Here is a 5,700-nt window from a genome sequence, read left to right as displayed (position 1 = left end):
ATTGAAGATGATTTTGCTGGAGACTCGTAATATTAGGTTGAACGAATAAACAAGAAAAGTCACTAACGCAAAGTAGGATATGTGTAAGGATATATATATATATAAGGATTTATTTTCTGAAAATTGTTCTCTCTTTCTTTCTCTTTCACTCTCTCTCTTATCCAGAGAGCGAGAACTCACCTCATTGCCAAACTAAACATCACGTTCGAGCCTGAATTCAGCTATAGCCCCGTCTCTTCTTTTTCTTCTTCTTCCTTCAGCTCGTTTTCGATGACAGGAGTAATTACATTTTTATGTTGTTCCGACACAGGATAGTACGTGACTCTAGCGAGATCAATTTGTCCCGTAACCCCCTCGCGTTTCCAATGGTAAATGTTATTTACTCGGAATAAAGTCGGACGAGAGAAAGAAAAGAAGAAAAGAGGGAAAGGTGGATGGGGAGAATGAAAGAAAGAAAGAAATAACCGTAGAGATGAAATAACGAAATGCAATTGTACCGATAGAGACGATGCGTACACGAACCTATCATCTTCTTCTTATTATTCTTATTCTTATTCTTTGCTCTTTCTATCCTGCCTTTTTTTTTATTTCAATATAATATTCGAATCAATATTCCATCAATAAGTCATCTTTATCTTTTGGTATTACGATCCTTTAAACAATTAACACACAATTCCACGTTCGTTAAAAATAATTTACCGACTTTTACGCTGAACTTTTGAATATGCATGAATCTGCTGTAACATACGTGAGAGAGAGAGGAATCATTCCCGGCAAAACCTTTGCGCGGATTTATTTTTATTTATTTTACCTTTTTTTATACATATATATATATATTTTTTTTTTACAATTTTCAAACGACCTTAATTATATTCGCAAGATAAATTTGTTCTAATATATTTATACAAAAAAAAAGAAAGAATAATTACAGTTAAAACTTGGCATATAATATATATATATATGTGGTAGTTTTAATTTTGATGTTTAAAACGGTGAAAGATTTAGATTAAATATTTGTATACTAACGTCGATATGAATTAGTATAGTCAGTATGAGCGCATTCTGTCGAATTCGGATTTCGGAAACGATAATCGGCTGCCATGGGAGGGTTTCGCAATCGACTACGCGTACTATACTGTCAGAGTTGTGTGTACATACTTACTTATATCAGAGTTATGGTTAACAGTAGTCGGATCGATCGATGCAACGACGACCGATCGATCGATCGATCACTTTGGACGTACCTAAGTCCGTAAGACCTTAAGTGGATCGTTCATAATCCGAGAAAGGTCCGAGAATCGAGTGATTTAGCGTAAGATATCTCTCGGTACATCAGAACTCCCAACGTCCTAGATGATTTTCCAATCGAATCAGGCCTGATATTATTATCGATTCCCTAATGATTCGGGCTACTTTAAAGGAAAAAAATAAAACCTCGTGGGAACACAAAAAGAGAATAAAATTTGTGGAAGATCTTTGTTAAAAGCTTAACGCTAAAGAAGAATCGTGTTAAGTACTATACTTACTTACTTACTTACTTACTTACTTACTCTTAACCATTAATGAAGATGAACGGTACCGTCGTTATTAATTACCCTCGACCACCTCGTCGCGATGTAATAGTAATTATAACTAATGCACCAAGTGAAATTAATAAAATGCGTGCGAACTTCGTACATTCATTTAAGTCTTCGGTGGTATCGCCGGGTCTCAGGCGCGCAAGCCGAACAAATTAATTTCCACTCTTCACGTAACTATCTACGTTAACGTATAGTATGCTTCATTAAACGAATTTTTCGTTGTTAAGAAACGTTCTACGTTAAGATTCGATAAAAATATTCTAATGTAATATGAATTTAATAATAATATTAAACAAAAATGTCTTATTTAGATTCATATTAATATGCATATATGTATATAATACATATTTGTATCATAAGGCCGATCAGCTATTATTCAATGTAAACTTTCTCTCTCTCTCTCTCTTTCTTAAGAAAAAGAGAAAGAGAAAGAAGAGAATTATCTTCGTAGTATACCAAGAGATATAGTTGGACTATGAGAAGCGTGAAAGGTAGAGAACTCTAAGCGCGAAATCTTCCTTTCTCTTGTGCAAAGAGAAAGAAAGAGAGAGAGGGAGATAAAGATATAGATTAGGGTGTTCCTGTGGCGAAAGAGACGTGAATATAACCAAGCAAGAGAAGAAGAAGGTGTACAGTCAAGAGATAGTAGGATTCGTGCGAAGAGGAAGAGGAAGAGAAAGAGGAAGAAGAAGAAGAAGAAGAAGAAGAAGGGAGAAGGAATATTCGCGTATGGCGAGCATTTGCTTGCGTTGAGTAGCGTCTTGAGTTATTCAAGAAAGTCAGCTTAGCGTGGCCGGTTCCATCCTCTTTGCGTATGAAGCTGAGCTTGTTATCTTGTGTGTTGTATTCTTGCTACAGTAGTAACTATATATCTCTCCCCTTTATTTCCTTCTCTCATTTTAGATAAAAAGATTTTCCTTATTTTTCTCCGCCACCTTCTCCTCTTCGTCATTTATATGACCTTTTCTCAATGATATTTAAGAAAAACCGGTGATTCTTCTCTACATTCGTTTGTCAAAGGAGAAGAAGAAGAAAAAGAAAAAGAAAAAGAAGAAGAAGAAAAGAAAAGAAAAGAAAAGGCATTCCCCTTCGAACACATTGCTTACTTCCCTTAACTTAAAATAGTCTACTCGCCGGCATGCATCGTTCTTCCCCTTCACTCTCCCTTTTACATTCTTCTCCTTTCACCATCCACACGATCTCCTCTTCCCTTTTTTATTATACTTGTATATATATATATATATATATATAACTTCTTTTCTTATGACCTTCCCGTCGCCTTGTCGAACTTCCGACCGAGAAAGAGAGTACCAGTTGCAATACTGACACCTACGCACACGTTTACACATATATGTGTATATAATTTATTCTACGACTAAATACAATCTTTTAATTATTCTTTTCAATAGACATTTCTATTCGTCTTAATCACGATATATTACGTGTAGATATGAATTCAGTAATGTCTTGGTCATCGTGCTAATGATACTAATGACTAAAAATAACTTTTCTTACGAGATAGTAGACGTAAGCGTATCATTTAACAAAATCTTTTCCTCTATTCTCTACACGGAGTATCCTTATTTAAACTAGAAATGCATCGAAGGTGGAGATCCTACCTTGTCTTATGATATAAACATAGTGGTATCGCGTGTAAATTTTCACGCGAAAGATACACACCCAACTCTCATCCCTTTAGCTTTAGCCCTCCCTCTCTTTGCTTTTTCATCCAGTTTCTCTCACTCTTTCTCTCTCTCTCTCTCATTCTCTCATTCTCTCGTCCACTCATCCCATCCCATGGCCTTTATATTCCCTCTCGGTCCATCCGGCACCGGCTACTCTCGCATTTACTCGTAGAAGTAGCAGCAACGGTGTCAACGGAGTAACCGAACCACTCGGTTTGCTTGTGAAGAGGAGTGAAAGAGAGAAAAATATAGTAGTGGTGGTAGATGGGTGATGGTGGTGATGGTGGTGGTGGTAGTGGTAGGAAATAGGAGGGGGGGGGGAAATAGAAAGGGAAGGAGAGACGACAACGAGGCTGCACGCGCAAAAGAGATGAATAGATAGATCGTGCGAGAAAGGGAGAGAAGAAACGGCAGATAGTATAGAATAAAGAGAGACAAGGATGGAAAAAGAGGAGAGGAAAGGAGACGAGAGGAGAGGAGACGAGACGAACCGTCTTCATTATGCTAATGCCGTGCAACTACAGCTGACCGTGGCCAAAAATAGATGTAGATATCGTGGGATGCTGAGTCGAAACCTCGAGGGGGTTTTTAACCGTCCTTCTCTCTTGCACTATCTCTTCTCTTCTGCCTCCTGTTCGTTCGTTCTCTGGTTCGTTCGCTGGTTCGTTCGTTCGTTGGTTGGTTGGTTGGTTGGTTCGTTCGCGCGCGCGGCGTTACGTCTGTTTCTCGATTCGAGAGATTCCCCGGTACAATCCTGGAATGAAATGGTTCCGAGGGTGAAGATCGAATCGCTTTTTCCCTATTCGTGCTTTACACCGTTGAAAATTTCTCTCTTTTTCTTTCTCTTTCTCCCTGCTCAACCCCACGACCACCCCCCCCCCCTCCATCTCGCTACTCTCCTCTATCTATCTATCTATCTAACTATCTTTTTTATTTATTTTTTTTTTTTTGGTTAACTTTCTTTTTCCCCTATACCTTCTATTCTCCACTTCTATATCATTCTCTCTCTCTCTCTCTCTCTCTCTCTCTTTCTTTCTCTTTCTCTCTCTCTCTTTATCTATCTCTCTCTCATTTTCTCATTTCTCTCCGACGTTTTTTCCTTTATAGAAGACGCGCTCATTAGCCTCACCTTTGCATCGACCGCAACGATTTCAAGGGAAAGCTTTTTTCCCGAGGAGGATGAGGAAGGAGGAAGAGGAGGAGAGGATCGAGATGCCGACTGGTTTTACTGAAAATCGTGTAATATGATTTCCGTCGCGGTCGAAGGAAAACCGAGTAGTTTTCCCTCGAGTATTTCGGATATCGTAGACCTACGTATATATATATATATATATATATGTATATAATATGTGCCCGTGTAAGAAATAATGTATACGAGCGCGCTTATCCGCGTCGTCTGTGAATACACGTAGGAGAGTCCAATGGCTGATAATTAAGGTTTTCGGCGATTTCAATGACAATAGAGTATAACAGCGAATGCTTTCCCATATTAAGGTGGCATCCCACAGAGAAGATATCACGATAATGCCATTCGTTTGATACGCCGTGTACATATTACGTATAAAAGGTTAGGATTACCGTAAAACGTTTTTACTCAATACGCCCGCCCTGGCCGTACCCGTTCCGTTAGCTCCATTCGGGATTTGGCCTCGTTTGCTTTCAATGGCGAATATGTTAATTACACTTTAAACGTGAACAGGAAACGTTGCATAATATTACCCGCTAACTGAACGGGAGTATGTACGCTGAATCTCACTACGTTTCATCATTTTGGGATCTTATTCATAATATTACTGGCGAATGAAGCTAAATGTATATATATATATATATATATATGTACGTTATGTATATGTGTATATTTATGTATGTATATATGCACGAGAGCAGGCCATTTTCGGTGGTAGACTCCTGGAATCCGGTTTGTGAAAAACGATGAGTATTCCATCGCGGTATGCCGCGACTATAATCATAAAAATTCATCTGCGTTTAAATCGGATAAAAATGAGAGAGATAGAGAGAGAGAGAGAGAGAGACGGAGAGACAGATAGAAAAAATAAAGGACTCGTGGAAGAAAAGCTCGAGATAGCATAGAAAGAGTAGGTATATACCAAGGAGGGTAGGATGTGAGTGCGGTAGTGAACGTTATTTGGAAATTTGAGGTAAAGGTAGATAATAAATAAAAGTATGCTATTAAATATCGAAAGGGAAGGCTCCTCCTCCTCCTCCTCCTTCTCCTCCTCCACCTCCTCTTCTCTTCTCTTCTACAGCGAATGCCGTCTTTCGAGTACTATAAATCGTTCGATAAAAGTATAGGTACTTACTCGTTTGAGCGCGCGGTCAGGAAAGCTTGCGGAGTCAAAGGAAAAACCGTTCTTCCCAAGTACTCGCCTGCTTTTCTCGTTTAGTTCGGACTTTCTCTCTCTCTCTCTCTCTCT

This window comes from Polistes canadensis, unplaced genomic scaffold (genome assembly GCF_001313835.1).
Source record: "Polistes canadensis isolate GaletaPanama2010 unplaced genomic scaffold, ASM131383v1 scaffold_20, whole genome shotgun sequence".
NCBI lineage: Eukaryota > Metazoa > Arthropoda > Insecta > Hymenoptera > Vespidae > Polistes > Polistes canadensis.
Note: the sequence above shows the minus strand (reverse complement) of the source record.